This window comes from Rhyacophila brunnea, unplaced genomic scaffold (assembly GCF_057557595.1).
Source record: "Rhyacophila brunnea isolate RB1 unplaced genomic scaffold, BYU_Rbru_1.0 scaffold_19, whole genome shotgun sequence".
Classification (NCBI taxonomy): domain Eukaryota; kingdom Metazoa; phylum Arthropoda; class Insecta; order Trichoptera; family Rhyacophilidae; genus Rhyacophila; species Rhyacophila brunnea.
In genome coordinates this window covers 14,975,647-15,000,582 of record NW_028232848.1, presented here as the reverse complement: position 1 = coordinate 15,000,582, position 24,936 = coordinate 14,975,647, and positions in this window count along the sequence as shown.

Here is a 24,936-nt window from a genome sequence, read left to right as displayed (position 1 = left end):
TGAGGATTTATCTAATTTAAATATTACAGTATTTTGTTATGATTTAAATATATGATAACTCTTTACTCAATATAAGTAACTTTATAACGCTATAGAAATGAATGATATTTTATTTTAGGGCATCTTCCATCTTTATTTTATTAATTTCATTTGTCTACCTATCAATCACCTCTAACCTTCAGCCTAATAATTATTAACTAAAATAGTACACGCAAGCATCTAATTATTCCTATTAACATGCAATTTGAATCAACAGAGTTCTAAGAGAGTAATGAACTTTAAATTTTCTTTAGTTTTTAATACAATGTCGTGTTAATTCAGCAACTGAAGTTAAATAAATTTCGTTTTTGAATGATCATTATTGTGTATTTTGAATATTTTTATTACAACTTTTCTGTTTCAAATCTATAAAATTAACGACATTGTAAAAATGATAACGTTTAATTAATTTATAACATTGCTTTGCTTTTGATATAATAAGAAAGTGATCTATATTATAAGAATCATAGTTTTTACTTAGTAATTTGCAGGTACCTAATACGTCATGTAAAAATTCATTAAAAAAAAATTCTAAAATTTTAATTTAACAATGTTGTCACATTGCCAAATCTACATATTTATTATTATTATTATTACTGTGTTTGTGTTTATTTTAATTTAATATTTAAAAGAAAACATTGATATAAAATACAAATTATTGTTATTTTAATTTAATAAAACGCAATTTTTTTTGTTATACTTATTCCACTTTTAATCAATAGATAAGGACCGGTTTCGTCCGCTTCAGAGGGACATTTTCAACTGAATACATTTTTTTTAAAACAATATTTATCAAATCTATTGATTAAAAGTGGAATATGTACTACAAAAAAATGCGTTTTATTAAATTAAAACAACAATACAATGCAGTTCCACCATGAATTGACAGTAAGTTGTTAACAAAATAAAAGAAATTAATAAAATACAAAATTAAAAGTGGCATGTTAAGTTGTTTATGCATGTCTTCCTTTAGCCAACAGTAAAATAATAATATATACTACATGTTTTGACACAGAACCATAATAATAATAATTTATTTTATTATATTTTTCGCACCACACAATGACAACGTTATGTTTTTTTTTTGTATACCACAGAGAACAATCTGTGTTACATTATTTGTAGCATTGCAAAACAAAAATAAAAACCAAAAGTCTCTACACGCATTTATGTGTATTTTAAAACGTTTTTTCTACACTAAAATGAGAAGTAATATTTTTACGTTAAACGTGTGCATACCATTACGTTCATTTTTATTCAGGTAATAAATCCGTGTTATTCAAAATATATGTCTTTGACGTTTTTTTTCTCTTGTTGTCGTTCCTCGTTCCATAAATTGTGATTCACATCTACTAACAATGCGTCTTGGTTCACATCTTGGAGTTCAATATCTCATAAAGCATTGTTAAACAAAGTGTGCGCTCCGGCCTCCGCTCGCTTCTCAGTTGGCGTTCGGGAAATATTGGCGGAAAACAGATGAACGAGGCTTCTCGGCTGTGCCGTGAAAAGCCTGCGAGAAATATAGCGGTGTTGAGGGGGTATTTGTCCATAAACGAAACTTTCTCTATTATAGCGATCCTGTTGAAGCCGTGTTGCATATTATTTATAACACTATGAGATTTCAAACGTTTGTAATAATAACCAACTTAAATGCGAATTTAAATTTCATATGTAATGATGTTTACCTGTTAGTAGTGTCTATCATGTTATATTATATGAGTATATTACAATAAACGACTAGTAAAATACTTAATAATTACAAGATAAAAAGAACTTTTTATATACTTACCATGTTTTTAAATTTTCTGTTGAATCATATAAACTTGGATATTCTATGTATTTATAATTTAGGACAAATAAGGTAATTGTCAACAAATATTTTTTTTTTGCTATTTTGCAACAAACAAACAATTAATCTAGAATACTGAAATGTCATTTTGATTTCCATAGTAATGCACGTATATATTAATAATTTAGTTGCTAGGACCACCCCCTTAGCAACCAATAATAGTGGATTGAATTATGGATTTATTCCGAAATAATTTTTCATACAAAACAGAATTAACTGAAAATGAATTTAATTGTACTTAAAGATAGCTAAAAGTATTAAAAGAATGCATTGGCATTGTGTTCTTATAATATATTCTAAAAGTTTCAAATGTCTAGCTAGTCGGGAAGTTAGTTAAAAATCGATTGCAAGATTTGTACTGGATAAACAACCACCGGAAAAACAAGAATACGAGCTAAAAACGTGGTAAAAATGAAATCATGGCTCTCTGTTTGAATCCCGAGTCCGGAAAATACACATGTTATTTTAACCCAGAGCATGCACTTAATGTTGTTGGTGAATATTTTTCAATTTTCAAAAAAAAAATCTCTTAAACCACCTCAGAGAATAACCAAGATTCACATTTAAATTATTAATCATATTACATTTATTGTATACCACAGATTATCGTGAGGTGTCGTACAGGAAATATATGGTCATATAGCATTGAGAAATTAGTATAAAATATACCTTGGAGTAATTACTTCATAACCCACTTTTGAATCATTCAAAGTTTTATATACATAATATAATATAATATACAATATGTCTGTGTTTTTAATTTTGTTACCCATTTTTTTGTATCTTTTCCTTATATTCTGATGTTTTTCAGTTCGTAATTCTATGTGTTGTATTTAGACATGAATTTGATCTGAATGTTACAAAACGTTACGGGAAACTGTAATACGGTCAACTGCATACCAACAATGTTCGAAATATGAAAATGTATCCTATTCCCATACGGTAGAGTTAGTATATAGTGGTAAAGCACACGTTTCTGAAGTCTTGCGAGTTCGTGTTTTTTCCTGGTTTGGTCGTAAAATTAACTTTTTGTTTTTTGGATGTGTTATCATTTAATGAACATTTTAAAAATCTAGCGCTGAGGAGAGTAAGTCTTTAGCTTAGAGTTCGCTGATAATTAATTATTCGTTCGTTTGACCGTCCATGATAGTTACTGTCAGCAACCACTTCTAGCATTATTTTATTTCAAATGCATCTAGTTTTTGGTTTTCTCTTGCATTAACCGTGCAATTCTTGGAGGCACTAGACATATTTTAGTCTCAATTTTAGGCTCTGTTTGGTCATGCAAATTGATTACCTAATATTATCTTAATATTAGGTTTTAATAATGTTAAGAAGAGTAAAATTAACATATTACAATTTTCACTCCTAATCGAAGTAAATGGGCATCCACAGGTTATATTAATAGGTTACATGGTAGATGATAATATAGAAAATTAAATTTATTGACTTAAGTTTTCTACTATTTTCATTTGAGTCATTTTTTCGATCCGGATTTTGCCTTTAATTAGCCTAGTATAAAGATTAATACATAAGTAGCTAAATAATAATAAAATACACCCACACAATAAAATTATATATAATTATTATGGTTTGTTTTTAGGCAAAATATTAAACGAATGTCTTGTTATAAATTTAAGCTTTAGGAATATAATTAAAATACTCGCAACACAATACTTAAATGATTATCATAAATTAATTATAGAATGAGAAAATTGAAAATTAATCTTCCGAGAAATAAAATTAATTTATTATTTAGAGTTTTCTATTTCACGCGATGCCGCTTTTACAAGAAAACGAAAGTTATCCGTTGTAAATTTTACAAGTATAATACGGAATAGGAAATTAATTCTGAGAGATTACATCTTGATGTCTAATTCAATTGAGTGGAAAATATCGGCGCAATAAGTAAATGTTATTTATTACGATAAATAAAATCGATAATAATTATTGGCCTATAAATTTTTCGACCGAATATATTTTCACCCTTTGCAACTTTACTGCGAACGTAAATTAATATAAACCAGGCAGAGAAATATTAGAAAAAAATGATGTAAATTATTCACTTAGTAATATAATATACGTTTTCATTTACTGTTGTAGTTTATGTAATATAATATGAAAATCAACAAATATTTGATTATCCAGTTATAAATTATTATAAAGAAGATTTATTAGTTTAAAATGAATCAATGTTGAAAATTGCATCCAATTTTAAACGACATTGGTGCATATTATAGTAGATTATAATTTTAGATAGTTGAATATTTTAAATATGTGTGATCTACAGGGTATTTAAAAGTAATATTATCAATATGTCACAGTTTGATTTAGTTTACTTGAGAAATTCACCATTGAAAAAATAGTTACCGAATTAATGAGGAAACCATTTCAATAGATATTTTTAACATACTATTTATTCAATATTATATGAAACTTTCCCAGTTAATCTCAAATTTCAGATTATAGTCATTCATTCAACTTGTCTCCTGAATATTCCAAAGAACGCAGTTAAAAAATGTATATTCCTAATATTGTAAAGATCCTTTAAAATAAACACCATTTTAGCCTTAAGGAGCAGAGGCATGCCAGCAGAGAACCTAGCGGAAAAATACGAAACTTGCAATTTGACATTACTTTTTAATAATTTACAATTTTATTTTAAGTATGGTCCCAATATTGAAGCTCGACTTGATATAAATAAAAATGATTTTAAGTTATACACATTTATATTTTTATAAAAATTGATGTTTTTTAAAATAAATATAAAAACTTTAAACGATGAATTAGTCAAAAATCTAAACGAAGAAAAATTGAAAACTTAATAAACTAAATTTTAATAATAAATATGACCATAAAATATAATGTAATATTAAGATGTGGCCCTGCAACGAATTCAAATTTTATTACATTTTTTTATAAATGTAAGTTTATCTTTAAATTAAAAAAAAATCTTCTTATGTTTTCAGATACATATTAATTAATTAATACAGTTGAAATTGTAAATTATCAAAAAAAAATCTCAATTTGCAAGTTTCGAATTTTTCTGCTAGGTTCTCTGCTGGCGTGCCTCTCCCCCTTAATGAATGAATCGTAATCACTCAAGAACCGGTACTGCGAAACTCTTCAGCCTTCTTCACCTTCCTCTATCTTCTCATAATACAAATTACATACATTCATTTAATTAACTAAAATATTTAATAATAAATACGAAGAATTGCGTACCTTCCCGATTAGACTTATATATACTTATATATATTTTATATTGTATCTTATATATATAAGACTTATATTTATATTTGGAATAACTATGTAGTTGAAATTCCCTTATTAGTTCTTCATAAAAAAAAAATTAACTTATTAACAATTGATTCGGATTTATTGCATGACCTACTTTATATGGTTTTCTCAGTATCAAGTTAAAAATATTAAGAAAATTATTACCACAAAACAGATATTTTTTTGATGTTGTATATTAGGAAACGTAGCCTTGATTAATCTGACACGAAAAATATATTAATGTTTATTTTATTTTCATTGAAATAAAGTAAGATTTTTGATACTTCATATTTATATATCAAAGATTTAATAAATACTTAAGGGTAATTATTATTAATATGACAATTCTTAATAAATACTCTAGTGATTGTTTGGGTAGCAAATTTATTATAAGAATCTCTAATATTTTCGTATGTATTCAATATAATTTGACATAATATAGTACTCCTGGCGGCTCTCATGGTGCAGTGCGTAAAGCACTGGTCTTCCACCCGAGAGTTCTGGGTTCGATTTCCGATGAGGATACAATTACTATTCATGTGTTATTCTCAAAACCTTGTTATTTGTGATTTTTCAAAATTACTAAAAAAACCACCTTGTAAGAAAATGCAAGGACATGGTTATTAATAATTTAAAAAAAATATATAGTACTCATTTTTTGTCACCTGATAACCTTCTTCAAGGTTTGGCTCCATCTTTCTGACATTCAGAAGTACGCAAGATTTGCTTCAGTGGAAAACTCTTGGCATTTTCCTTCGGAATAAGTTCTAACTCTCCGACCTTCATTTTTGTTTAGTTTTTTTATCCAACCTGTGACCAAAAAAAAGTCCAAGAAATTTATCACAAATATTGAAATTACTGATCATGAAATCGATTGGTAATCAATTTTTTGCGGAAATCAAACCATATACACGATTTTATGGACGAGCACTCTAGATGCAGAACTAGCCTGCTATTAGAAATGCCAATCGGGAGGACGATAACTATATATTATATTCAAATTGCTTCTGATATTGATATTATATATTATGACACTTGAGAATGAGAATGAGTTAGTTTGTTAGTAAATACATGAAAGTACTCATTTGGTGTACTTTCATGTATTTACTTTTTGATGATATTTCTGTTTACTCTTCTAATTTCACAATTCTTTGTAAACGTTATATTGTGAATTTCTTGAATCAACAATTTGTAAAATTCAAAATAATATATTATAATATATAAATACATAAACTTTTGTAACTGTTGTACTTGATAAAGCTTAACCGTGAGAGTAGAAGTTATTCCACCGAACAGAATAATATTAACGAAAAGATGAAAAATCAGATTTGTGCCATTGGTTGAATATTTTCAATATGATAGGATATTTATGTATGTGATGTATGCATTACAATATATACGAATACGCAGCATAAACGAATTGTTCAAATATAATATGGGATACATAAAAACTGTCGATACGGAGTTTATTTTCAATATATATATACCAATATACCCACATAAATGCACAACGAAACCCTTCTCTCGCTTTTTGGTTATACGGATATGTCACTTTCCCTATTTCCCCCCTTTTAGCCGTTAAAACAAAAAAGGGTCTCCAAAAAGAATGGGAGTAATAATAATATTTCTGAACCGCAGAAATATCACTTCCACCATTAGCGAGCTTGGTGCATGACGATAAACATCTGTAAAACAAAACAACCCAAAATTTCGCTAACGCCTCCCCTGACTTGTAATGGAAGATACCCGTGTTTTTTTATCGTATGGATATTGTTTACGTTCAATGACTTCATTTCGGATTTTTTTTCGGACATGCTTTATAAATTAAAATCATTCATACCTTTGTAATTAAAAAAATATTCAAACCTCAGAGTAATAATATAGGAGAGTGGCTATTGTTCGGCAAAATTGAGCCGTGTTTCTTGCGAATAACGCACAATAAAACCTCAATTTTATTAATACTAACCTAACTATGAAGCCGTTGTACCGTGATGTTGCTTCTCAGCACGGCTGCCAAATTTAAACACAACATAGTTAAACATATTTTCTACTAAATTAACTAAAAATATATAGGTACCACTAACTTTATATTTAACACGAAAACCATAAATTTTAGCAACACATGCTCGCAGTTTTTAAATAAGTATAGTTATTCTAATCAATATTTACCGGTGACGTTTACAAAAAAAATTTAAGTCAGCCGTAGACATACTATATCTTACTCTAACGCATATTGCAGAGATATAAGCGTGCAGAATGCTCTCTCACTCGCACGTATGATTCATTTTTGTTTAGGCCTTGATTTAAACGAATATTGAATAATACACATCATTTGAATAAACAAAATCCTGTTAAAATGCATGAAAAATATTTATAACGAACGAGATAGATTGTATAATATACTATTTAGAGGCGCCTAAATCATTTATTATAGATGTTCTTACCACGAACCTTACATAAGCTGTTTAATCAAGTGACATGCTATAAAAATTTGACCATAATAGTCAGAGAACATGAGCGCAAACCCGGAGGGCGCAGGTTCGAATCCTTTTGGGTTTTGTATTTTTTTTCGAAAAGAATTTTTCTAGTGGTTATATATTACGCAGAAGTGTTTTCAAATTATGTAGGTATATTCAATAAAATAATGTTACATTCTTCAATCTTGTAATTTATTCGTTGAATAAAAAAAATAGTTTATATTTGGTATACTTTGACTGGTTTCGTCCCCTGTAATATGACATTTTTAATTGACCTCAGTAATACTTACTTAGTTGGTACTAATTATGAATGATTATTTAAATATTCTTTTTTTATTATACGTTTATTATTGTATTACCATTTTATAATCATTAATTGATTCATTACGTATTTGTGGTTTATTCAATGGTATAATCCTAAGAAAAGTATTGTTTAAGGATGTTCCAATTTATGGTAATGGTGAATCATAATATATTATTTTATCATTAGAAGTATACTATACCTATATAAATATGTTAAATTATTTATTTAATTTGAAAAAAGGTCTATATTCTTGTAAAAACGATGCCAACTGAATACACTCAACGTAATGAATTTATTTGCTACAAAGTATTCCTTACACTGAATAAATAATATTCAAAACAGAGAAAAAGTATCACATTATTTACATAAAATTGTATCTTATTCTAAAAAAATACGACACAGCCTTTTAGAATACGGCAGAAAATCTAATGTATTCGAAAATTTCATTACATTCAGAAAGCTTTTGTCTATGTATCGAAAGGTTAAATAACGACATGTGAAAGCACCTTTTGTGGGGGTTGAAAATAAGGGGGGTTTGGTTATATGGAATCGCTGAACAAAGTGGTTGACGTTGTGCTATTTGGATTTTGTATAAAAGACAAGTAGGATGTGGCACAGGATTGGGGTCGGAAGGAGGACTATTCGGAAGATCTCTTCACCTTCAATGAGGAAGGAGAGGTGGAGGTCAACGGTGGCTTTCTTGTGGATTGTTATTGTCGGCATTGCGCACTGTATTCAAGGTAAGATAAAAACTTTACTTATTTATTTAATTAGACATAAAACTATGTAAAATTGTTCGGTAACTTAGCAATATATCTGAAAAATTGAAAGTTTTTTCTCAATGATACCATTTGGTGTAGAAAGACTCAAAAAAAGAAATAATAAAAATAAACTCTTGTATAGTCTTCTAATATATAAAAAATAATATTTGTTTGTGGGTTTGTTTGTTTGTTTGTTCGTTTTGAATGCACTGCCATACCGTTCATCCGATTGCGATAAAACTTTGTCAACTTATTGCTTGCACTTTCGCGAAGAGTATAGGCTATACTAATATATAAAAATGAATGTCTGTCTGTCTGTATGTCTGTCTGTCTGTGTGTCTGTCCCGTATGCGTTCCTATACCATTCATCCGATTGCGATGAAATTTTGGTAAGTGGTTGTATGCATACCCATAAAGGTTTCTGAATTAGAAAAATCATCATCTTCTTCTTCTTCTTCATTCTATTTTCTTTTATTCGTATGGTTCCTATACCATTCATCCGAATGCGATGAAATTTTGGTAAGTGGTTGTATGCACACCCATGAAGGTTTCTAAATTAGAAAAATCATTATTTTCTTCTTCTTCTTCATTCTATCTTCTTTTATTCGTATTGTTCCTATACCATTCATTCGATTGCGATGAAACTTTCATCGGTTGTTGTGGTAACACCCGTAAAGGTTTCTGAATTAGTACAACCATCTTCTTCTTTTTCTTCATTCTATCTTCTTTTATTCGTATGGTTCCTATATCATTCATCCGATTGCTATGAAACCTTCATAAGTTGTTGTGGTAACACCCGTAAAGGTTTCTGAATTAGTACAACCATCTTCTTCTTCTTCTTCTTCTTCAATATATCTTCTTTTATTCGTATGGTCCCTATATCATTCATCCGATTCCGATCGTCAGTGGTTGTGCCAACACCCGCGAAGGTTTCTGAATTTGTACAACCATCTTCTTCTTCTTCTTTATTATATATGTATTCTTTTATTCGTATGGTTCCTATATCATTCATCCGATTGCGATGAAACCTTCATCAGTTTTTGTGGTAACACCCGTAAAGGTTTCTGAATTAGTACAACCATCTTCTTCTTCTTCTTCTTCTTCTTCTTCTTCATTATTTCTTCTTTTATTCGTATGGTCCCTATATCATTCATCCGATTGCGATGAAACTTTCGTCAGTGGTTGTGCCAACACCCGCAAAGGTTTATGAATTTGTACAAACATTTTCTTCGTCTTCTTCATTATATCTTCTTTTATTCGTATAGTTCCTATACCATTCATCCGATTGCAATGAAACCTTCGTCAGTTGTTGTGATAACACCCGCAAAGGTTTCTGAATTAGTACAACCATCTTCTTCTTCTTCTTCTTCTTCATTATTTCTTCTTTTATTCGTATGGTCCCTATATCATTCATCCGATTGCGATGAAACTTTCGTCAGTAATTGTGCCAACACCCGCGAAGGTTTCTGAATTAGTACAACCATCTTCTTCTTATATTCTATCTTCTTCTATTCGTATGCGTTTCTATACCATTCATTTGATTGCAATGAAATTTTGATCAAGTGTTGTGCTCACGCCCGCAAAGGTTAATGAATTGATAAAACTATTTTCTTCATCTTTTTCTTCAATTCTATCTTCTTCTATTCGTGTGCGTTCTTATACTATTCATCCGATTGCGATGACATTTTGACCAGTTGTTGTGCGCACGCCCGCAAAGATTTTTGAATTAGTACAACCATCTTCTTCTTCTTCTATTCGTATGCGTTCCTATACCATTCATCCGATTGCAATGAAATTTTGATCAAGTATTGTGCTCACGCCCGCCAAGGTATCTGAATTGAGGCAACCATTTCTTCTTCTTTTTCATCTATTCTATCTTTTTCTATTCGTATGCGTTCTTATACCATTCATCTGATTGCGATGAAATTTTTGTAAAATGTTGTGCGCACACCTGCAAATGTTTCTAAATTAGTATTATATAAAATACAAAGTTCGTTTAATCCAATTTTGGTTTGTTAGTGCATATTAATAACATTAATATCGTTTGCGTATTTTGGATTCGATTTTAATTTAGTGTTCTTTTGTTTGACCTTTACTCCTATTAGAATTATTTTCATATTGATATATTGTATTACACAGATATTTTAATATTAAAAAAATAATTACCTCTTATTATTTTTTAAATATCTAAGATAAATATAACCACGAAGCGACCCTGTGCGAAGCCGGGTATTTCAGCTAGTATGTTATAAAAATGAGTAAATTTTTATAGATTTCATTCGTTCTCCATTGGAATATTTGAGTTGATTCTTTATTGAATCAGAACATAGTACCGATCGTTTTTAAACTTAAAATGAAACCAAATAAAAAACCTTTTATACTTTATAAATACGTTTTTCTAATTTTCAAAATATTATAATAAGATTTTTTAATTGTTTTATATTGAACAACTAGATAATTATTTGTGTATTTTAGGGCTTAACCTGTGTACTATTTATTGGGTTGAGATAAATGACCCAACTGAAAATTTTCTAAATGGCAATTTGAGCTTGAAAGTCTGTATATATTTTTAGATACTTTACGTTAATGTTGTGAACATGGACGCTATTAAATACTTCGACTATTATTATTGTATCACTATTACAAGTTAAAGATTATAACATGCAGTAATATATTATTTTAGGATATAATCGATAATACAGTTGGTTTCTTCTCACTTTATTACATTTTCCATTCAAAAATCACTTGAAACTATTTTAATTATAATATAATCCAACAGTAGATTATCTTTTATATTATTATTCAAAATTATTTGAAAAGCCATAAACTAGTTATATATCAAACAACAACTTTTTCTTTTCTTTTGACCATGTCCGATCCTAATCGGATCATACGTGCCTCCGCAGGGTGGAGGATTGTTTTAACAGATTTCTGTTTTTACGAGAAATTGATGTTAGCCATTTGCTCAATATATTGGGTCCATACTCTGACTCTAAACACAAACACAAAAAAAACAATATGTGTATTTATCAGACTCAGTATTCAAACCTGGCACATACGACATTATAAGCCAACAGGCAATAACCTAGTGCAGATAAATATTTGTATATCTTTAATAATCTAAAAAAACAACTTTGGTACTCCATATAGTCAAAAAAACCTTGACCTCTCACCTCTATTGACATATTTCAACTTTTGTTTGACTACTAAAATAGATATCGATGACAATAATACGTAGAATAACTATATCAACCAAACTTCACAAATAAATAATAAAGTCTTTATTCGAATAAAATTCCCATTGACAACATCGTAATAAAGGTTTTCAAACATTGTTTTTGTTAATTTTATAACAGAAAGTTATTTCGGATCACAAAGCCAACTTCAAAATGAACTAACGATAGATTACAATACTTTCATATCATAAATTTACTTCTAAATAGTAATACATAATATGGTAAATTGATAGTAATGACGTTTTATTTTATAAATATTTGTTTTTAATATTGTCAACTAAATTAAAAATTGTAAAAAGTAGTGAAAAGTTAACTATGCAATCAGTAAATTAAGTCAAACATATATCAAACCTTTCAATCAACAAAGAGTACACAAATTTATGGAAGACAGTTTCACAACTCGAGGCTACGTAATAGAAATTAGTCCATGATAAAATTTTCACTTGTTATATTTATATTGTTAAATTGACACTTTATTATAATTTGAAAAAATAAAATTAATTTCCGAACACAGTTAAAAGAAAGCATTTATATTATTATTGTGTAGATATTTCTAAATAATAAACTAAGAAAAAACGTAAAAATTCATAATATTATGATACCAATATCAAATTACAATAATATATTATATTATGTTATCAAATTACAATAATATAATATAATGATACTACAATAATTTATTTATAGGTGGCGTGGCGTCATGATATTTATAAATCATGTTTATGCTTATACTCTTCTCTCTAAATTACGGGTACACTAGTAGAATTAAAAGAATAACAAGTACTTACTTTCCCAATTATTACACTACGGCTAACTCTACTAATGAAAACCGGGGTTTAGCATGCATATTAGAAAATATTTGCTATACTTGGGTCGGTAAACTAGTAATGTAGTTAGAATTATTTTAGAGTAAATGAAATACGTAATAAGTTCCAATGCGATCTAATATAATTAATTAATGAGCATTCCATTTTATTAATCTGATGACTTCGATTGACTAAAAATAACGAAAACACAAGTATCCACTAGGGATTGCATTACCTAACGAATATATCAATACCGGTATTTCTCATTGAATACCGGTATTAATACCTACCGGTATTCGTCAAAACTTATTATAGAAAAGAAGAAGTACCTATCAATAAATACAACTATTAAAATCTATTTCAAATACTATTTTTATGCAATCTATCTACATTTATTATGTTGACCTTTATAAATATGTATAGATGATAATATTTTAGAACTGTTCATTTTTAACAAAATACTTGTCCGGGTACAGGAAAATCTCTCTAAAATACTACGTTTGTTGAATGTACTATCAACATTTGATCAATAATAGAATATTTGGAGACATTTGTCACGAATGTCTTCTTTTTCGAAATATGTTAATTCATCGCGACAATTCTATTTTGGTATCTAATCTAAGTAAATTTGAGGGATTTTATAATAATATTATGTAGCTTGTTTTCAATCAATATAGTTGCGTTTTGGCAGCATACAATTTATACACTATATTATATTATTTATACAATATAGTAGTAAATAATGAAAAAATAACATTAATTCATTTTCAAAAACATAAACGTGTATGCTTTCTTAATAGCAAAAATACCGGTATTTTAGATTTTTGAAACCGGTATTTCGATATCGATAAATAATTGAATACCGGTTTTGCAATCCCTAGTATCCACATAATAAGCATACGACTGTGTACATACACATTCGTGATAAGATAATATATTATTTCCTATCACATAGTCTGATCATTGATTTTGATTCCATAGAGTGATAATATGATTTATTACTCAGATGGGAATTCAAACAGAGTGTGCATATAGCTCCGATCTATAGGTGAGTATTGTTATTATACCAATTATTGTGATATCGTATACCGCTTTGGCAAACGCCAATAGTATGTCGGACGACATTGTTTTATCTGCTATCTTAATTATTATTTAACAGGTAAAATTCAAACCAATGCGCGTGTGAATATACTTATATACATATTACCATGCGTTTTAGTTTTGCAAGTATTTACTTTTTAAATATTGCTTAATTAATATCGGTGTTAAGCTTTTTTTAACTGACATAGCACGCATTGTTATCTACATACTCTATAAAATAAAAAGATAAATAAAATTATACTCTGAAACGTTTTTTTCTGTTTTAGTTAATTAATTTTTGTCTACTTCCTGTATAAACGGATTCTATAACTTCGCTACGAAGGTACATCCAGCGCTCGAAATATAAAATTTTACGAAGCGGAGCGCTTGATAATTTTTCGAAAACATTGACATATTTGTCTAATTTTATGTAAGTATATTTTATAAAATAAGTTTGTTAGGTTTTTATTATTATAGCCTATCTGTTTCAGACGGCCAACTTAATGTTTCCACGAGACGAAGCGATCACTTTGTCGAGCGGCGCTCCGGTGCGTTCCGGTTCATTTCGAGCCCTGGGTACATCTCAATGCGGTGACAATGCAATCTTATTAATTTCTCTCTTTCTTAATAATATTAATTATTATAAGCGGTTTAACTGTACTAAACCATTGTAACAACACCCCACTTAAACTATTTTAATTTTGCTGATCATTTTTGATCTTATGAATTTTTCATGGACGGTTTTTAAATAGAATACATTGTAAGGAAAACATGCACATCGTCAATTTATTTTTTGAGATAATTAATAGAATTGAGCTTTGTGTTATCGCTTTACATTTTTAATGGGTACATATTAATTATTTTTTTAAATTTACAATTTCTTTCAATATCTTCAAATTCATTGCCTTATTAAGCAGTCTGGTTGCCTCAGCTATTGTTAATTCAGTCAATTTTTTAATAACGTCGCTTTATTCGCGATCTTCTACCTACGCCTACGCTAGTGATCACCCTCCACTCCAAGATGCATGGATCCTTTTTAGCCATCTCGCCGAATAATCGTCTACCTTACATCATGTATATGAGGGTTCACTACAGAGGTCTTTAGACTTCCAATTTTAAAATTTATAATAATTATTTATAAACTCTTATAATTGATTTTTGAGCTTTAAATGCATAGTTTTGTTGTAAAATTGATTAATTGTTAAATTGATAATTTAAAAAGATGAGTTTCATAATAATTATTCAAATTATTTTACTACTGTGATTTATTCACGTTATGGTTAGCTTTATCGAGTATGAATACTGATGTGTTAGGTTGAGTAGTTTATATAATGTATGACGGGGTCCAAAAAATTTTTCATAATATTTTATAGTAAATGGATGTATTTACTATTAAATTATTTGCATATTGAATCCTGATTTTAAATTTAAAATTTTAAGGTTCCAAAATAATAAACTTGAATTACTCGACGTAATTAATTAAAAAGGAATTAGTGTGCATATTATAAGGTAAAATTTAACTTTCATCAACCAGCCTTAGTCGACTTTTTTGTTATAGTATTTTTTTTTCATTAAGAGTACATTTTATAGATAACTTTATTATGTGATAGAGAAACAACATTAAAACAGGCCACGTGACCTAAATAAAGTAGTGCAGTAGGTAGTAGTAATGGAACAATCGCAGAAAATAAGTTTTGAGAATATTTATTATTTCAAATTCAATTTTCATTAAGTACCCCTTATCCAAAGTATTTTTTATTTAAATTTATCATGTTTCATTAGATCTAAAATTCGATTTAGCTTTTTAGCCGACATCTATAAAATCATTTTATGATTTATTGATAAAAGAGGCTTTGATGCCCAATAACTGAAGTGTACTAGTAGCAATGAAATAATAGCAGGAAACTCAGATTATGATAAAACCGCTTTATGTATTAATAGTGATGACATCCGGAATCGAAGCGGTTGGGTAAGAAGTCAATTCGATATACATTAGACTACGAGGATTACCAGTACTCCCTATTTCTTCATAAGTGAAAATCAGTTTTTGCGATTGCATAAAATATAGACATGTTGCCTAGTAGGGAATCCAATCCCGAGCCAAAATCTTCATCTCGGGATTTTGGGATTACGAATTTACGATCCCGGGATTGGCATTTTTTTTCAATAGTTGATATAAATTTTTTATATACTTATACAAATAACGTTGATAAAATCGGTCAAATATAAATCTAGTATAATTTATACTATTTAAGACATTTATTGTTAATATCGTGTACGTTCAAACTTGGAAATACATAGGTTTAATAGAGTAAATAATATTTTAATATAAATAATAATGTGAAAGTAAAACAGTTTTATTTATTTATGAAAATATGACAAATACAAATATAAGCTCAAATAAAAACAAAATGACAAATGCATTAAAAAACATGGTGAAATCACTTTGTTAAAAGTGCTAAGCATTGTTTTTTCCAATCTTTCTCGTTTTTATTAATTTATGTGAAAAAATAAAATGAATTGGCAACACATGGGTAATAAATCAAAACTCATTCAAACTCAGTTTATTTATAATGTATTTTTATGTTATTAAAAGTATTTTTCTGTTATATTTTCGTTTTTATTTTATTTTCCATAAAAATTGATAAAAAAACTCAATCCCGAAAGTTTAGGGATTATGTTTACCAATCCCGGGATTCATAGGTATCGAAAATAGTTCGGGATCCCAAGATTTGGGATACTGGGATTGGAATCCCTAATTACGAGTGATACTATTTATTTTTTTATTATACTTTATGAATATGGCTAGTATTTTGAATATTATTTTTTATATAATTTATTCAACAGTTAGTAGAGAATGATAGTTTATCTTACAGTACATATATTCATATTAAAGAAAAATATCTAAATAATAACGGTTTACATGGAAGTGGTGAAATATTATAATAATACGGTTATAATAAGATTAGCGAGGGTTGGGCATCCCTACTGTAAATGAAAACATAATCTACGAAACGTCATCCCTACGCATAATCATGTTCGTCTTACTTGTCAGCAAGACTCAAGTCTACAAAAATAATAATGTTCATCCCTCACGAAGTCAGTTTTATTCTTTCTTTCAGTGAAATGATAATCTTCTAACAAAATGGAATTTATGGAGGAAAATTCGTCGAATATTATACGGTATTTCTGATATTATAAATCTTTTAAAATTACCTACATTTTAAAATAAGTTATGTATAATTATTTAACTATATAATAAATTGTCCATGAATTAATATATAATAAAACCACAGAGGTCATCAGTATTGGTACAACAACCCGATGTGATAAATGTGAAAGAACTTATTAAACTCATTTTTTTAAAATGCAATTAACTGTAAATTATAAAATTAAAAAGGATTTCGTACTGAAAACATAGCACAAGCTTGCCTAATAGATTCTCCAACTTCCTAAAGTTGTGAATAGTAGGATTCCGATCACATTTTATGGAAGGTATATTATGTAGATAAAAAATAGAGAGGCTCTAAAGTCGGTTCAAACATCAGTTGGACCGGTTGGCCATTGTAACTAGATATCTACACAATCACTCAAACTTTGAGTGACTCATTTAAATATATTGTAATCTTATCGGGAATATATATACGTACGGGAATATCGAACCCGTAGTATCCACATGACAGCCCAGCACCTTATGCACTGGACTACGATGGCCGCAAACTATAGCGCAAGCCAACCGAGATTTTGAAAAGTTTTTTCTGGGACACTCTCAACACAGTTTTAATACAAATTTTAATTCAAATATATTTATTTTACATATTATCTAGAACATGACAAATTATAAATTCAAGGCGTTCACAACAAGTAAGTGTTAACAATTGTCATAATAAAAATACAAGGTATTGTGAGTAAATAATACAATAATATAATAGGAAAAATAAAAGTACACGGAAGCACACAGAGTGAACTAGAATGATAAACCCTATGTTAAAAACTTTTAAAACAACGTCTACCTAAATTCACCGTCACGTAAGTGGAATATATCGATATCCGAAGCGATTTTATTAAACATAGTTATTGCCCTCCCAATTGGCAATACTAATGGAAGGCTAGTTCTGCACGTTCGGAGTAATGGGTACTTAAGCTTTGCTTGATACGCCATAATATACTCCCGCGTAATGGGTATGGGGACGTGGCAGGTGGTGACAAATATGAAATATAATAAATAATGAAGTATGAATATTATATTATTATTTATTTATATATTATAATGTATCAACGATTAAAATTATTTGAGTCTTAGTGAGTCATACATTTATCGATCAATTCGAAAGTCATACAAAGAAATATATAGTAGATACATACCTACTTATAAAGTTTTCTTTTCTTCAGATGTTCGAATGAAAAATAATTACTTTTTGTAATTAAATTCGAAAGTTTTTTACCTTATACATAATAATACCCATTATATTTTCGTCGCAACTTTGACAGGCGTAGTGATACAGTTGGACACGTATCAAAAGATATTTACAAAAAAAATCAATACGCAGCCATATTAATTTTAATAACCATACTTTTGCATATTGGAATAAAAGTATTCCTCGTTTTGTTGAGTTTTAAAAATGTAATAGAAAAATTCACGAGGAAATACGTTGATATAAAATTAAAAACTATGGATTCATATTGTTATTGACAATGCTAATGAGAATATTTAAATAAATATTGAATAAATAATTTCACACTATATAATACAATAATTTGTATTTTATTGATTTCTTAATTGTAGAGGTTTTACGTGACTCCATACAACTATCAATATGCATATTATGCCAGAACCAGAACGGAAATGTCAGAAAAGTGATGTCTTCAGTATTATAGAGCATACGTTATATAATTTTGCATTTTTTGCACATATTATACATTCCATTGATACGCCTATTTCCATGATTACCTCGAATAAAATTAGATCAAATTATATTCACTTGTATTAATTTAATTTATGTTATAGGAATAAGAAAATAAAAAGATAATAAATATAAAATATAAAAGAATATATCACATCATTTTCATCCTAGAGCCGGAGTGCAAAGCTATGAAACATATACTCTACGCGACTTTGCGTACCAACTTCACTGTGTAATATTCATTATACTTATGAGACATACGTCCATTCATAAGTATCAAAGTAAAACGATCGTATACCAAAGTAATGATTAAAAACCTGTATCTACTGCCGTGTAATTGTCAATGTGAAGTGTAAGTGAAGTATCTTTTGCGTTAAATACAAAATTAATATAAACTATTATAATGTCCACGAGTATTTTCATTTGAAAATACCCATATATACTTTCATATGCGTCCTATCTGAGCATAATATATAGTGGAGTGGTGGACTCTATACACCCCACCCCATCAAGAAGATTGACAAATAAAGATTAAATTAAAAATGTACAAAATATAATATTAAAGAGTTTGTATTGTTATTTTTTGTAGGTATACCTATATTGAGGTTTCTTCAAACAATTTACCATTTGTTATCAAAAGCTTCTGGGCGTATACATCAACAAAAAAACAGAATGACAAATTTGATCAGGCCGCAGAATACAATCCCGCGGCCTACAGATTCAAAGGCGTGTGTTCTGTTCACTTGTCAACTACGGGCATACATTGACATAATAATTTATTACTCAATAAAATGATTTAGAATATTAGTCGTGAACGTAATATAGATACAGATATATTGAGAAATAATGTTGATTTTTATAGCTAGCTAAAATCAAATCCAATTTAATAGAATGTAATAGTAAATTTTTATTGTAGTAAAATGATTAATTTCGCTCATTAAAACATTAATATTATTTTCATTTTCATCGCCGTATGTTCTCTTGTCGGAGTCAAACCATAATAACACATTACATTACAAGGGCCGTTACCGGAAAATGTTTTTTTTTCACGTAAAGCTTCTTATATCAATAAAGCTTCTTATATCGAGGTGTTGTTTTCTTTAAGTTAACATCATAATAGGAAATCCGCATTTCTAGGAATTCTGCCTAGCATCTAAAGTAAAAGAGATATCTACATAAAAAGAAGGTTTCACACGAAATATACTTATTTAAAAAATATTGGAACGCAAATAGGGTAGTAGGCAGTGTTGCCATCTGCAAATAATAGTACAAAAGTATATTTTTGCAAATACTATTGTACACAAATCATTTTTCTAATAGATTTCTTCAAATTCTCTAAAATATGTGGCGTAAAAAAATTATAATACAACTTACTATTTCACGTTTTTCATTGAATCAAGATATTATATACATAATATCTCATCATTTTTTATGGCACTACAACCCTTGGTGGGTTTTGGCCTCCTTCAAAAACTTGCTCTTTCGTGGATGATCCATCGCCGATACTCTCCAATTTTGACCGAGCATTTTTAAATCTCCCGTGGCACAGTCTAGCCGGGAATGGGACGACTGGCCTCTGGACAATTGAACGCCGCACTGTCGTAGACACGTGTAGACGAGGTATTTTAATCAGTTTCTATCTACTACTTAGTAGTTTGAATTCATTTTACTTTTAACATAATGTATTCTTTATCGCGGATTGAGAATTACCATGCCTAAGGCTTTATATAAAATAAAAAACTCTTTTTTCGTTGGAACTTAAACATATGCACGATTAAATCATTGTTTACGTCTGCATATTTACATTCTCACCAACTATTAAATCATAATATAATCATTGAAATATAAATATTAATATTGAATATTTTTTAAAAGTACCTATAAGTACCTAACTTCTATTTATTTTCGAATTCCTTGGCGCCGAGTTGTCCGGTGCCAAATCGTCCTAGACCCAGTCCAGCCATCCCAATTTCGGCCTCGTCCAGGTCTTCTCTTGCCATCTGGGGTTAAGTATATAACCCTCCTTGAATGTATGTTCTCTAACACTCTATGCATGTGGCCGATCCAGCGCAGTATCTGCATTTTCATATACATATTATCTAGTATTTTAATATTTGTTTTTTTTATAAAATTAAATACATTCAAACAAGTAATTCCAACGATATGATATATTATATTCTATAATTCTAATGATAATAATATAAAAATCTTTCAAATAATAATTAAAATAATTGAAATAAACAATTTTATAATAAAATCTAAATTGGGTTAATTTTGAAATAATATCGAAAGCTATTTCGGTTTTTAGTTACGTACATAAATTATAATATTTACAATTTATTCAATAATACATAATATTTTGTGGCTACTATCTGAAGAATAACAAATTGTTTATATCGACTCCACATAAAATTTTCATTCATTAAAATAAACACTCATTATAGGGTCTAGGACGATTTGGCACCGGGATAACTGGACGCCACTCAATTCGAAATTAAATAGACGTTAGGTACTTATAGGTACCTTTAAAAAAAATATTTAATGTTATTATGAATATTTAAACAATTATATTATGATTTAATAGTTGGTGAGAATTTAAATATGCACACGTAAATAATGATTTAATCGAGCATATGTTTAAGTACCAACGAAAAAAGAGTTTTTTTATTATATATAAAGCCTTAGGCATGGTAATTCTCAATCCACAATAAAAAAAACACTATGTTTAAAATGAATTAAAACTACTAAATAGTATATAGAAACTGGTAAAAATTTCTTGTCTACGTTCTGTATACGTGTCTACGACAGTGCGGCGTCCAATAATTGTCCTGGCGTCCAGTTGTCCCATTCCCTCGTTATAAGTATAGTAAAACAATTAATTCTTCACAAAATACTAACACTAATTATTCATTATGGTTGATAAGATGTTATCGTTTTTGTTTGTTTTTAAAATGTTGTGCAAAACTGACACGGAGGTTAAATTTATTTCCTTCCCTTTTCTATTTAGCATTTGTATAATTCAGTCGTAAACTTTTGTATGATAAATATCGCGTGATATGTAAATCCTCACAGGACTGAAAAGGTTACATACACATTATATAGATATCATAGAATGAGTGTGTGGAACACTCGAGAACGGAACATTTTCGAGAATAGCACATTATTCGAAAACGGAACATTCGAAAAGCGTGAGATTTCATTGTGGATTCAGTTCCAAGAACAATTAATCATTTCAAACACGTATCCTAAGGTTTTATTGTAATATCAAAGAGCAATTAAATTTTGAGTATTACTTTTAGAATAATTATATATCGTGTCCTTCCTTATATGCTGTGTAATTATTGTTAATTTGTCTTTAACATACATTTCACAGTTTACTTGAGATATATATTTAACTTAAATTTATAACATTACTTACCATTACCGCTGTCAAACAGTGTTGTAAACCAGTGCTTCTTAAACTGGGGATATAAAAATCCTTTCAAAGAACTGTAAAGAATATCAGTATTAGGAAAAAATTGGTATGTACTTGTTATTTAAGATACGTATCTGAATATATAAGACCACGATAACTGAGCAGTATCATATTATAATATTGCAAGATCCGGGTTCGAATCTCGGCTCTGGAAAATTCATATATTAAGTATGGGTATAATGGGCTTATATCCATTTACAGATATTCAGAGCCTCTTAAGATCGGATGCAGTAATAAAATATTATAAAAAGTAATTTTTAGCTTTTCTCACAATTTTAAATGTCGCCCGTGGTGCAATTTTATTCATAATTTATTAACATTAAAAAATGTGCTTAAGTAATACTTTACAATTTATTCAAATTAACTGATTACAAAAGCTGTACAATATAAAGGTTAAGAAAAAATCAGAAACATATCGGCTATAGAATAGAAAAAGTCTACACAAATCAAATTTTACAGGAGGCACAAAACGTTTTTGGTATGGTTTTCAGTCAAAGTTGAAACACAAAATAGACATAACATTGAAGTGCATGATAATTAATAATTATTTAGTTTTGATATACCTAATCTGATATTAATTATTGAGTCAATTAAAGAATACCCATCGAAAATGATCGTTAAGTCGTTTTTCGCACTTCACTTCGTTCCTTTTTTAAAAATTGTTACCTAAATTCAGATAATAAATCGTACATTGACGTGGATAGCGTCATTCTCCAATAAAACCTATTTTGAAAAATGAGGGTTACGTCTTTTTTCCTTTCTATAGAGTCAAATTATTATTTATGATAAAAAAACCTACAGATACAATTAATAATCACGCGAAAATTTATATATGCATTCAAAGTGTGTGCGTGTGTTTTGCTAATTGTATGCTATTTGAACTATTATGTTGACAATACTAAGTACCTATGCATATTATTTTAATTAACATGGAAAATAGCTTTCCAATGTGAAATTTATTGTTAACAACAATACCAAAACGTTATCTCTATATCACTTTATTTAAGTTTGTATAATATATTCTTAAAAAGGTATATTTATTAGAATTTCAGACTGTTATTTATCTGCCCAGTCTTTATTTGAAAACATTACTAAAACGTACGGGTGTTGAAATAATTCCATATTCTATTCTTACGAAGTTGCTGGCCGCGTGAATACGCTTGTCGCATACAAGGGCGGACATGCCCAGCGTAGGTCAAAATGGAGCTTTTATTGTATTTTCAAAGCATGATCCTGGACATTCCTTAAACGTTGTAGATAATCTATTTATATAATTTTGAAGCCTTATTATCTTTTATATTTATTTTAAACATTTAATGACTGCATCAAGTATTTTTATTACATAAAATAGTATTCTTTTATACCTCTCGCTCTAATGTTTTAGAAAATAGTCATATTTCAGTATATGCATGTGCAGTGGTGTTATTAACATTTATTAATTTTTAAACGCATTTATAAAACCATTAGTATAATTTATGTTGACATTATTATAGTGAAATATTTACGATAAAAAATTATATTAATAATCTCTGTGATCCCAAATTTGACAAGAATTTGCCATTTTATTATTCAAAAACCCTTATTCTTAGGTCAATAATTATTATAAAGCAATCATTATTCGTAAAATGTTTATCATACTTGAATGGTCAAAGACATAGCTTATAATTAGTATCTTTAGAATTATCTTCAAATGTGTAAATCTTGCCCATCTACGCTGAGCATGTCCACCCTTAAATATTAGAAAAAATATTATATCCTGTTTATATTATAAATGCATAAAATCGATGGTGTTTCCTTGAAATAATAGAAATAATGTTCCTCACATTTGCTTCCATAGAGATATGTACCAGGCAATATATTAATATTAAATAACTACATCACAGACAGTTAATATTGCTAGATTTATTTCTAACACTATTTTTACAATTTATTGATTGTCACTCCATGACCAGTTTCATTTTTTCCGACATCTGCAAAATTTGCAGATGTCTATTTAATAGAGACAAATTTAAATTTTATTTTCCATATTAAGATTTAAGCCCATCATTGATTTAAAAACGATCACTGTTAATATTCTACTATGGTTGGAGGAATACAAAACATATTACCTTGAAATCAAATTAAGAATGTTAACTTAAATTCACATAATAATATTCATAATATCGGTTAATAAAAACAAAAAAATACTGAGCTAACTTTTTATAAGGTGGTCAATTTGCAAAGTATGTAACTATGTGTTTATAGCATAGCTTTTTAAAAAGCTGCCGCGGAATGTTCCTTAACACATTTGTCGTGTAGCTTTAGTTTACGGTGTTACTTAAAAATACCTTCTCTTTATCTTTCTCCGCTACGCGCAAAATAAACAGGAGGGGTGAAATATGAGGATATCACATGACCGGCTAAAGCTCTTCTGATAATCTCACCGCTACCGAAGTGTTATATTTTTGAAACAATATTTTTTCCTATAAATATACGCCCTACCTCACTGAATGATTCCGGGGATTTCTTTTGCCACCTTTTTGACATCTTATATCTTCACATTCATGATTCTGACGAAAATTATAAAATTGTAATTTAAAAAAATTTACACTTTTATGACCACCAATATTTTTTTACCAGCCGTTTTATCTTCAACGTTTGCAGATCTAGTATATTATTCTGAGGGTCTTTTCAATTTTAACAGATTCTGTACATATTTTTTTTATTCTGTAATAAGCACAGTAAAG